This window comes from Hibiscus syriacus, unplaced genomic scaffold (genome assembly GCF_006381635.1).
Source record: "Hibiscus syriacus cultivar Baekdansim isolate YM2019G1 unplaced genomic scaffold, ASM638163v2 tig00117048_pilon, whole genome shotgun sequence".
Classification (NCBI taxonomy): Eukaryota; Viridiplantae; Streptophyta; class Magnoliopsida; order Malvales; family Malvaceae; genus Hibiscus; species Hibiscus syriacus.
The window spans coordinates 3,294,661-3,308,137 of record NW_024063538.1 but is presented as its reverse complement, the minus strand read 5'-3'; the positions used below and the strand labels follow the sequence as shown (position 1 = coordinate 3,308,137).

At 34.2% G+C, this 13,477-nt stretch overlaps 1 pseudogene; it reads right to left on the bottom strand.

Annotated features, from left to right (window-relative positions):
* Positions 1-8,954: 8,954 nt before the first annotated feature.
* Positions 8,955-12,114, bottom strand: LOC120197563 (annotated as a pseudogene).
* Positions 12,115-13,477: the final 1,363 nt, after the last annotated feature.

The window sequence follows — 13,477 nt, the reverse complement described above, 5'->3', positions numbered from 1 at the left end:
AAATGATAACCGAAATTATTAATTTCAAATTCATTCAATTTGGTCACCAATTCATTTAATTAAACTTTCATACTTAAAATTAATCATCTAAAATCACTAAAACATTTCTAAAATAATTTTTAAAGCCAAAATATAAATTTTGGAAATTTTCTTTCTTTTTATCGAAAATCTAGAAATCGACCCAAAATCGTCCCTAACTACCAGACTCGAATTTAGGACATTGTAGAGGCTCTTAGAAAAGGATTAAGGGAAGTATGAGACTCTTACTTTAGTGATAGAACATTTGAACTCTATGTAGGTAGTATTTGATCAAAATCATGTATGTACCTACTGCTTAGTACCATGTCTTTAGCATGCTTGTGTCTATGTAATTCTTAATGCTACTTTAGATTTTTTATTATACTGTTGAGCTTTGTAAGCTCAATCTTCAGATGTTTTTCATTGGTAGGTTATTATCTTGAGCAGTTTGCAAAGTACTGTCGCAGCAGGACTTCCATCACCTCCTTCATAGTATTATACTATAGCTTAGTAGGCATATGTATTCATAGAACATTACTTATGTATTCAGATTTATAACTATGAGTTATACTATTTTGATTTAAACTATGTGTCATAGAGCTCCAGTTTATAAAATATTTTTATAATAGTTATTCACTTTTATTCTTGATAGCATTTAGTACGCTTGAAAAGAAAATGAACATGTTTAGAAAATCAGGGGTTACCTCGGTAGCCCAATGTAACACTTTAAGCCCAATCGGGTTTAGGGTATTACATTTATTGGTATCATAGTGTCAGGTTGAGTCGATCCTAGGACCCAGTGGTCGATTTTAGTAAGGTGTCAGTGAATACATGCCCTTAGGTACTGAAGATACTTATTTAAGTCTAGAATATTGATGATGCTTCTTTCCTTAATCTATGTTATAGAATTACCATGTCAGATAGTTTCAAGCATAATCCTGAGGATATTATAAAGAAGTGAGCCTCTTATCCTGATAAAGTAATAAGGGGTTACTATCAAGGCAAAGGGGTATAGGAGTCTCATTAGGCACGGGCATCGCAAAGGTGACCTTTTTCAGAGGTATAACTTCTACTTAAGGGACGTTATTCCTACAGCACAGGTCGTTCACTCAACCACCTAGGGTATGTTAGTATTGATAGAGTCCCTTGTAGATACACTAAGGATATATCAGACAATTGACTTCTTAGGTTCAAGCGATGATGAATCGATTTCGATCGATCAGTTGTTAAACAGGACCATAAGAATTTTAAGGCAATTTTACCCTACCTATAGGGTAAGCATGAGTGTGTCACCACTTTGTTCAAAGTGATATTATCGATTGGTGAAAGACTATAGAGATGGCAATACAACCAGAGGTACCTACGTGGAATCAGTTCCAGGTGAGTTTAAAGCAAGTATATTAGTAAGGCACATATAGATGATTTGTGAATGCAGTTCTCTCAGCTAGTCTAGGGAGATCGTTCAATGTACGAATATGAGAGAGAGACATTCTTAGGTTGAGTTGTTATGCTCTAGAGATGGATGTGACCGAGTATTTGAAGTGCAAGAGGTTAATCGAGGGGCTTCATTTTGATATCAGTGTGCAGTTAGCGATAAATCCACTTAGAGTGTTTTTTAGTGTTGAGTATGAGGATGAGTTTTTGGGTGAGTTAGGTACCCTGAGTATAGGGACTTGTGTATTATTAGATCTATCTTAGTCAGTGGCCAAGAGAGTAAGAAAATTTAGTGAGCAGAGGAGAGTGATTTTAGCCCAATCACTCTAGTCGAGTCAGAGGTCGATAGTAGGGTCTCATAGGAGACTGTCAACTTTACCATTTATGGTGAGCCTTGGATGCTCTAGTAGAGTTTTGAATTAAACAAAGTGCGAGCATTGTGGTAAAAACCAGCGAGGAAGGCGCTTTAAACTTTTAAGGAAGTGTTATGGATATGGATTATCGACATTTATGGTAAGGGATTACCCTAGTTCAAGTGGCGATGTTTTAGTTCGATTGAGGAAAACAACCCCAGTAGCTCAGCATGGTTGAGAGTCTACTCAGGAAAGTATTAGTCTATGCTGAGGCATGAGAGTAAAGAAATAGATCAACTAGTTTTCAATTTGAGTAAGCACAATTCAGTTTGACGAATCATAGAGAGGCAGAGTCAGGACGTCGATGTTGTAGATGAGATGTCAGGTATATTTTTAGCCACCTCAGTTTTCATATTGCTTCAGTAGGTGTAAGTGCATATATTATTTTACAATGTCATGTAAAATCAGTAGGAAGTGTATTCGTGTAGAGAAAAGATAGTGAGACATGCAAGTGGCTAAAAGGTTGATCCTAGTGGAATATACTAGGTTTACTTTAGAAATTCTTTGAAGGCTTGAGTTAGGCTCAATACTCGACCTAAGGGAAGTTGTTAGCACAAGTGTGACTTTAGTTTTAGAGTTACAAGTTCAGAGATGGATGAGGAGCTTATCAGTATAAATAGTTATCCTTTGATGAGTTAAAGGTTAACTCTGAGGAAATGGGTAGCCGTAGAATCTCTTCCCTTGTGTGTTCCCTAGGAGAGTATCCTTGTGTGTGATTCCCTTAGATACGAGATTAGAGGAATATCTTTGAATCGTTAGTATAGGGTTCATGTGATCGGCCATCAGAGAATTAGTCATCCCAGGTTTAGTCTTGGAGGTAGAGATCTCCATGAGATTATTAAGAATGCCCAGATTACTCTTGCCTGTATAAAAATCACTTTGTTATTAGAAACCTCAAGATATATCTCAGCAAGTGCTAAGGTACTTCAGTTACTAACTGGACGCAGATGCCCCAAGTACTCGTGACGAGTATGTTAGCATGGTTTATGTTTCAATGCAACAGTTTCAGAATTTCACCCTAAATTCTAAAGGTACTATACGTGTTTTAGTGAGTTGTGAGTCTCGAGGTACAATAAACCCTCAGACATCACCAGTATGTTTTCTTGCATGAACAGTAAGTGAATCGGCTAAGTGAGCCAAGCCTTGTCAGTGGTGTCTTTGTGTTGGTATATGAGCGCGAGTTACCTACAACATATAACAATAAGTAGCATCGCGTAGTACAATGGATTTTAGTACCTTAGACTATTAAAGATCAAGTACGCCAAATGTCGTTTGACTAGATTTAGCCATTATCGAGTAGCTCAGTGGTAATAAGTGTTAATAAGTGTAAGACGTAGAGCTTCATGACACTTAAGTGAGAATGCATTTGTGAGAGACCTCCATTTTGTGAGGTATACCTTCTTAAAGAGCTAAATGTTGCTAGTTTCACTTGACAAGTGGCCAATTTCCAGTTATGAGCACCTTAGATGCTTGATCAGATGAGTAGAGTGTATGTAAGCCGTAAGGAAAATGAGAAATAGTCAGGTAACGTGGATGAGTATTGAATCAGAGTTGTGTAGCAGAAGCGTAGAGGTCGATGTTAGGAAGTCAAAACTTGTCATCATATCTTCAGTAGTCGACATTGAGACCTTGTATGACAAGTGTTCGTAGGATCTCAGCGTGTAGTTATCGAGTTACTCAAGTCTAGTAGGTCAATAAAGTTATAAAATGGTGCAATTGGTAATTCGTTTGAGTAGAATCAATAAGGAAAGATTTTATTTATATAATTAAATCATGAAGTAGAGTTATCCTTATGGAAATTTCCTAGTGTATAATATTAGAAAAAAAGAATGTGATTTCTTTGGCTTTATGCTTCTTAAAGGTTTTCATTTAAAGTTCAATGTTGGTTGCACCCTCAAAAAATCATAGATTGATTTTGCGAGTTTCGAGTTACACGTCATGTGGTGATGACTTCTTCCTTGAGGATCAGATTTGATAAGAGTCTAGGTCTTCGAGATTTCTAAGTGTTGGATATAAGGATAGGACGTTATTCAATCCATGTAAATTTTGAGGACAAAATTTCTTTTAAGTAGGGTAGAGTTATAACTCCCCAAATTCTAGGCCAATAGTTTCGAGTTTACCCGAGAGGCATGTGAACCCAGTGAATTTCATAATTTAAGTTATCGGGCTTAATTGGTTTGGAATTTGGCTCGACTAGCCATCAAGAAGGATATTTTTTAAAAATTTTGAAAGATGAGAGGACCTTTGTAACACGAATATGCGAATCAATACAAGTTACAAATATCACATCAGAAATTCAAAAAATTTCTTTAATTGAATTGAGGGAAAAAATTTCATTCAAACATCACCAGTTTCATAACCTGAAATATTATTATAAAATAATTATTCAGAGAAAAATTGTAATATAATATTGTTGGTTACCAATTCAAAACCATTTTCAAGCAGTGATAGACATTTTTGTTCTATTTTCATAAAATAAATAAGATTGTCTAACACGTTTGATTTAAAACCCAAATTAATTTTTGTTAAGCATAGTTTAATATCATAATATTTATTCATACTATTAATTTTATTTAATACTATTAATTTTATTTAATACTAATTATATTAAGAAATTGTTGACATTTCATTCTCGTATACATGCCAGCTAAGACTTTTAGAACACAGTAGGATGCCATCATTATTACCTGTAAATATTTCCTTGGTGATTGATGCCAAGCTCAGCTCCTTACTCCTTTTCTTCCTTTTTTTTTTCTTACACGTGAAAATCATCACACACTAAGTATACATTTAATGAGGCAATCATATGAATATTTAAAGAAATACAACATATAAATATAAATGAATAATAATATTCAATGCAATGTGATTACTTTATCTGCATTCCAACCATGTTACCATAAATGAACATGATATAACCGGATATAAAGTTTCTTACCAATATACTTGCCAATTATCCCATAAGCTCATAAGCTCATTTGTCTATTTATCATTTATTAACCAAAAAACCATAGCCCAATTTAAACCCTGAGGACCCTGGGTATTCGAGTCAAATATATGCACCGTAGTGCTAAACCTGCACTAAGCTTACGCTCTAGTGCTAATCCGAATATGACACATAAGGTCATGCCCACCACCTACACTAGGTTTACACTCTAGTGCTAATTCGAATATGACACATAAGATTGTGCCCACCACCTGCACTTAGTCTCCTTACACACTAGTGTTAATATAAACCTACAGCTGCTATACTTTATGGCATGCCAACTATACACTGTCTCTCAATGACTTACTTGGGCATATAGTCAATTTTTTACTCCATCTATGGCAATGTATATTAATATAATTTTAAATTTGGGCAGTTCATACCCAAAGTAACATTCATAATAAACATTATATTCATGATAAAAATCATATATATAACAACTAGTGATCAATGCATTTTATATTCAACCTTCACATATTTAGAATATTTCAAATATATGATATATGACATAAATATCATGCCAACATAAACAAGGTAGACTAATACCAAGTCCTACCCGATGACGTAAAAAACATCCATGTATAATGTTATGTATGCATTGCACTCACTTTGACATTTTATACAAGTAAAAATATAAGCCTCACTAAGCTTTAACTTGATCCTTTGCTTCTAATTTGGTTAAATCCCAAAATTTGTCATAATTTCATATCCTGACAGTTTGCACTACCTTTAAAGAAATATTATTATCTATTAATATACACCTTTAAAAATTATTCTGTTTATACCACTGGAAACTAGACTCAAATACGAATCTATCCATATAAGGAACTCCTATTTAAATTTGTACGCTTTATGGTAAATTTTCAAAGTTGACCAACAGAATTGGTTTTGAGCAGATTCTGTTGTTCTGTTTTCTACCCTATCCCTGGTTTAAAATTTATATCCTTTTATATACACCTCAAAAGCGGTTTCTGTTTATTTTAAACAAAACTAGACTGGTATACTAATCCAAAGGTATAAAATTAATCCTATAATCATTTTTTAGAATTTATGCAATTTTCTAAACTTGTTGTCCATAACATAAATTCTAAGCAGATTTCACCAATTTGCAATTTCAACTTGTTCACTAATTCTATTAGCTCACTAAATGCATATATGCATGCATCAAATTTCACATAAAATTTAAGGATTCACTTCTTACCATAGTAACATTGTCATTGGCTCAACGCAAGTTAATGTTTGTTCGATAACATAAGTACAAATTAAATTTGCACTCACCTGGTGTCCTTAGCTTGCAACCTTCCTTAGAATTTCCCATTTCATCCTTAAACTTCTCCTTAGCTTTAATAATATTTTATATTTATTTCAAGCACTCAATCTAATTGAACATCATTACCAAACATGTTCAAGATTAGGGTTTTCATGATTTTACTCGATTTTGATTCGATTTAAGCATAAAATCAACTTCGATTCAACCTTATAAAATATCTACAATCAAAGCCCTAAATTAATTTCATCAAAACATATCTCTTCCCTAAAGTTAGGGTTTGGCCGAAACTTTATAGGTTCATAAAAACCATGTACAAGTGATTTTAATAATCAATCATGCTTGGAAATGATTCTACAACCTCAAAAACATCAAAACTCCTTCATCAATTCCATAAACCCTAATGTGAACATAAACCCTAGAATTTGAGATCTTTGAACACAAACCAAATTAACAAAAAATAATGGTACCAAATGATAGCGATTTTTGAATAGAACAATTTTCTATTAACAAACAATTATAATGTGCGATAACTAGGTTTTGTGGAGTTTAGAGTTTGCTGAAAATTGAGACAATTGAAAGATGAAGATAAGAATAGATAAAGATAATATAAAGACAATGAAATATAAGGAGAATGAATAAGATAGAATAAACATAACGAAATAGAAACAAAGAAAAAGAATATAATATGATAGATATAACGTAGCTAAAATTAAGGTTTGGGTGATGATGGATGAGAATGGTGATTTGATGATGATAATGATGGATGATGGATGATAGAAATAGATGGATAAATGTCCTATCAAACCCTCCTAGTCACAATGAAAAGGAAAACTCGATAATACGGTTCTAACAAATCCTCATAATCGCAATGAATAGGCAAACCGCAGTGTAAAACTCTCCCTCAAGTACTTGGAAGAACTAAAAGAAAAAGAAGCTTCGAAGGCACAAGGCAATCAGTTCTCACAAAAATTATCTCTCTTTGTATTGAATAAAAGAATAAAACTTGATGATACAATGATAAGAGGAGCATCCTTTATATAGGGTGAAGAAGTCCTTGTTATAGTATGACTAATGCTTGAAAATAATAATAAAAATAACAATAACAATAATATCCTAATACCTAATAATAATAAACTAAAGATAATTGTTTTAACTCTATCCTAATTCCTAATAAAATAATAAATCTAATCTTAAAAGATAATGCATCATCCTATATTAAATTATATTACAAATAATCAATAAAAATATTAAAAATTTGTAATATTTACAAAATCTCATATAGGAATTTCTGCATGCAATGTCTTCACTAAAATGAGCATATATTGAGTTCCCCAATATCAGATTAATGTGATTCAAGAACCATTGGAAAGCTAAGAGACAATTGATTGTAACTTCAGAAGACATGTCAACCAAATAACATCAGGATCCCACTCAAAAAGCAACTGTAAGTCTACTACCTTTTTGTTCTTCTTTTCCAAGGTTTGGTCATGTGGATCAATTGTAAGCGTTAGTCCATCTTCTTTTGATGTGAGTCTTGTGATGCATGTATCATCCTCCCTCTCTTCAAAAGGATTCAGCCTCAAATCTGAAACGTTAGAACCTTTAAAAAGTTCACTCACATTATACTTACCGAGTACATATGCTTTGAATCTTCAAGACTTTGTTCTTCTAATAGATTCGATTATAAACATTAGCCAAAGAAGTATGTGTTGTCATCATTATAGACTCTGTTGCATGTATCACCAGGATTAATCTCCTTTGTGCTTAATATGTCCAAGAGAATTTGCTATCGTCGATGTTCTTCCTTGGTCGAGATATTCTTATTAGGCTGGTTCACCATTCTTCCATCAAGTTTGAACACTTTTAACATGAAGTCTCTTCTATTAATGGATTTTGGTTTTGTAAATCTTCTTGTACATGGATTTTCGAATGGTTTCCACCGTTTTTTTTCTAAGAAATCTCCACTTTGAAAATTTCTCTCTTTCCCTATTCTTTGGATGGAAACTCCAATGCAATCCTGCAAAAACATAAGGTAGATGTATTAAATCCAAACATAACCTTAACTTATTTTGGTTCACTCCGATGAAGTTTCCGGAGATTGAAAGAAGGATGGGAGGGACAAGAAACCGATAAAACACCAATGAAATTTGAACGATTTTCAACAATTGAAACATGACCAGACTTTCTAAAGAAACCATTGCCTTTGACAAACAAAAGGTGAAAACCTAGAGAGAAGGGAGAGGATTTTCTCTCACTAAAACACTACCGGTAGACATTAAACAATTACGAACAACATTCTCATGGACTTCAAGTGCAAAAAACATCTTTAAATTAGATCAAAAAGTGAAAAAGTTGTTGCAGGTTTCTTTTGTTCTCCCACAACCTGTTGTCAGTACGACAAATGACAGATTTTTTTTTTGTACCAAAGAAGGGCAATAACTAGGACATGTCCATGATCTTGTTGGACACAGGACACTGTCAAAGGATACAACTTTTTGCAGGTTAATACCACCAGACTTCGTCTCTTTGGTTGCTACATAGTAGTAAGATTGTTTGGTTTCTCATGCATCAGTTCATCACATGTATGAATATAAACTCTTCTAATCTTCTTCTACATCACTCTGGACTTCGATGTAGTGTCTAGAACATGTTTAATATTTTTCTCCATTTTCTCGTATTTGAAGGATTCTTGAAGGGTCAATGTGTTAAATACAGTTACTTGAAGAAAAATTAAGACTTGCAGCTGTATGAAAAAAACTGAGATGAAGAAAGAAACTGAGAGTGATTATGGGGGGAAAAAAAGGTATGTTGCATTATACTCTTCACAATGGAGAAAAATAATGAAATATTTGTAATATGTTACATTTCTTATTCGAACAATTGATCACTAAAAGGAACCAATTTTAGTTCCCTCTACGGCTGTGCCTTGCAAGCAGCAACAGCAACATCAGGCATGTGAGCGAACACAATGGATAAAGGAGCAACCGTTATCGGCTTCGCCGAATTTACATGTACAGGCTCCAATGGAGGTATCGTCCCCGAAGAATTTACACTTAAAATGTTTCCATTGAGTAGCATAGTTTGACTCTGTAAATTTCTGTCTTTTGCTGTAAGATGGTATTCCTCTCTTCTTATTTTAGCATCAGTGCCTTTAGGTAGCTTGATAACGGTTGTTTTACGGATTTTGTGCTTATGGTGCGATGTTCGTGACCGGATCTTGCGTCGCAAGGTCATTGTACCATTGAACGCGAGCTTTGCCTGAACTGTGGTGTTTTTGTCTAGGTTGATCAGTAGTAGTGTGATGCCTTTCTGCAAGATTGGAAACTTGCACCCTAAGAAAGGTAAGATTACTTGCTTTGATAATTGCGTATGAGATGATGAACTTACTGATTGTTTCGCACAGTGAGTGTACGAGCGGATCTTTTGAGTCCCGGTGAAGCTTGTTGAGAGAACATTCCTTCCCATTAATCGATGCCAAAGAAGAGCACTGCAACGGAGAAAGCATAACGTTATCAATGTCTGGAATGGTTAGGCCATGAGTCTCGTAATGAAATAATTGCAGAAAGCAAAATAACCTGTAGTAGTCTGGATTTGGTTCAAAGTTGGTGGTGTTTAGTAAACCATAATTCCCACCAACCAGTGACTGTCTGCAATACGTTTTCGTATCGTACTTTGATGCCATGCCCAGTTGATCTAAGTACCTGCATTTCATGTCTCCAGTTAATATCGATCACGAATCTGTCGGACCGAACGGTCTAAGCTTCGGGATAGCAAGGCATTGCCACTTTACCAGAAACTGAACACAAATGCATTTGTAACAAGATTATGGCCACTGTTGTAAGCTCCTCCGGCCTCACCCACCCAGGCAACTGCCGAAGTAGAGGAACTCTTGATGATGTTATGGAGGCCACTTAATGTTCCGGACTCGCCATCAAGAACCGAAGGATTGAGAATCTTTTCGACAAGATGGTCATCGACTCCTACACGGATAAAACAATTGTAAAGTCTTAAGCACCTAGAAGATTCAAATACTGGATTGTACAAGGAGAATTATACCTGGTCCAAGGTTGTATATGTGGTGAGTGACAACATCTAAGGATTTGGTTGTCTTGTTTATGTACTCTTTGAACCAATCCGAATCATAGAACCCGCCCGGTGCAATGATTAACGGCTTCGAATCGACATTTTCGTATGCATTCTGCACTACACTTCGAAGAGCAGCGGTGTCAACTGCATACTGGTTCGCCGAGACCCGAGTTCCGACCCCGCTCCCACACAATTCATTTCCTGACAAGCAAAAGATAACAAACACAATTGAATTCTCCCTAATCATCAATACATTATATAAAATTCAGACATTTCATCAATAGCTACCTAATTCCCAACCATGAATGGTATAATTCTTTCTGACGGTGTATCGAATAAACGATTCGACATTTGTGTAGTTCCAAGCACCTACAGCTTCACCGTTCGAATCTATCGTTCGACCGGTAAGAGCATTTAATCCGAAAATAACCTTAACCCTGAATTATGAAACAGATGAGCTACATTACTGCTCAAATCAAACATTCATTATATATATATATATATGTTTATATACCCTGCTATCTGAAAGAAGGAATTGAGTTCATCCCATCTATTCATTGGTAAACATCCTCGTGCAAAACCAAACATCTCAGATGTGTTTTTGACAAACGAAGTGCATGGTTGTTGATTGTCATCTATTCCATATACGACTTTGTCTTGTAATGTGCCGCCCATTCTGATCTTCAATGGTGAAAAAGCTGAAAAATATATAGGAACGGATTAAGGGTGAGTATTCGATCGAGTCAAGTTGAATCAGATTATAAAATTTTAGTTAGTCTACTTTACAAGTCCTATTTTACTCAAATTTTATTTAAAATTTTCAAGTCGAGCGAGTTTATGAAATTTAAATCGAGTTATTTGAGTTTCTGTTTAAATTGAATTATAAACATTTATAATATTATGATATTATTTGATTACAATTTAAATGATTTTCTCTAATCATATACAATATACATATATATCTCCATATTTTTTCATATGGATATAATTTAGAATAGAAGGTCTCAACTCAAATATAAAAAATCAATCCATTATTTACAAATTTTTTAAAATTTTCTCAATTCTATTTTATAATTCGAATTGATTTTGATTTTTTTTTCAAATTTATGGATCTACGGGTCAAATAAGGATAAATTTTAAGCATCAACTTGATTAAAAAATATTTAACTTTTTGAGTGGAGTTTTTATTCACCCCTAAGACTGATAAATAAATAAGCAAATTAAGCTGACAAAAATGGAATTGCCTTACCTTTTACGGCATTCAATAATATATTTCTACTAAGATCCTGCAAAAGGAAGAAGAAAAAGAACAACTCAGCAACCGCTTTTGAACTGGGAAATGGGATTTCCAGACTGAACAGAAACACCCAAAAAACCAAGAAACAAGAACACCAAAACCGAAGACAAAGAAGACTGAACCTTTGAAAAAAAACCCATTGTCAAACAACATCAAAAACATGTCTGGACGATTGCAGGCACGAATTTAAATAGGAGTCCGGTATCGGAATAGAGGCCAATTACATAACAGTAATCGTGCCAAACTGTTATTATACTACCGTTACATCCGCAATAACATTTTCTATGTTCGAAATAAGCGCAATGGAATGAAAAACATGAGTGTAACTGTAATTTAAATCCATGATTGCAGGTAAAAGAAAAGACAAATACCAGATTGAGAATACCAGCAAGACCCCAACTGCATGAACCGTAATCACATTTCTCGGGAGGCCACCAATCCAAAGTAGCACAAATGAAATCATCATCTGTAGTACCAATGGGAGCTTTTACATCGATGAAAACAGTTCCTTCAACAGTTTTATTAACAGTTGTGAAAGAACAAAACTCAAGCTGAAGCTCAAAAGAGCAAAACAAACCCAGAAACAAGAACCCATCTCCCGGTTCAATTCGAAAAGAAGAGAAAAAAAAGTTTTTTGATCTTAAAACTCTTTCAATGTGCTATAAACAGGCATGATATTGAAGACATTAGCTTCCCAACTGGGTTTCCCATTGGAGGCCAAAAAAAGATAACTTTTTTTTGTTTCAAAAATACAAAGATACTAATAAAAACTCCGATCATAAAGTGAATATATATATGGGAATGGGGAGAATCAAGTAAAGCTTGCAATGGTTGGCTTGTCACCTTAGTTTATTGGGTAAACTACAAGTTTAGTATAGTAACTATTACTTTTATTATGTTTTGATTACACAACTATTATTTTTTAAAATTATAACTCAAGAATTTAATTTCGTTTTCGGTTGCGTTACGTCTATCATGATTGCATACATAATGAATGCTATTGCGATGATTGTGGGTGTCGCGATCATATACTAATGGTTTTGGACGGCACCGTTATCGCTATATAGCAGGCGCTATTGCGGTAATGGACCACTATTTGAATTAATGTTCATATATAATATTACGTTTTGATTTTTATTTTAGTCATCCATCATTAAAAAATTAACAAGATTGTTGATATAAATTTATTTTTCTTCAATGATGGCATGACATTACCTTACGGTGACATATTAGTGTTATCTTTAATTTTTTAACGATGAATGATCGAAATGAAATCAAGACATAACATTAAGTATGACTTTAAAATAAAAAAAACAGTTGAATGACCAAAATGAAATAGAAATTATAGTTGAAGTACTAAACATGTAGTTTACCCTAGTTTTATTAACTTTGAACTTTAGAATAAAGAGAAAATAACCTCAGTGACCAAAAATGCCTTATAATATACGATTTTAACCAACTTTTTTTTGATTTGCCAAAATGACCAATTAATTCGTAACGCGATCTCCGGTATCGAAGACACATATTACCACGACCACGACCACGACCCGACCCGAGACGAGACGGACGGCGGCGGCGGCGCGCGAGAGTCCCCCTTGTTCTCTATCACTCAACAAGGAAGTGGGAAAGCCAAGCCTTAAATACCATTACCAATAGTGTTCCAAATACTATGTGGGATTGAGCATTACCAACACTTGTTTCCAATACAATGTGATTATTCAGGAAACAATTAACAATCATGCACCTTAAAACAACTGAATCAGCAACCAATTGCATTAGTATTATACGATTAAATATGTCATAATTAAAAGTCAATCTATAATCAATCGCGATTATTGCAATTTGAAGTAAAACATTCAAAAATAATATCACTATTTAAGGCTCAATCCCACATAGTATTAGGAACAAGTGTTGGTAATGCTCAATCCCACATAGTATTGGAAACACTATTGGGAATGGTATTTAAGGCTTGG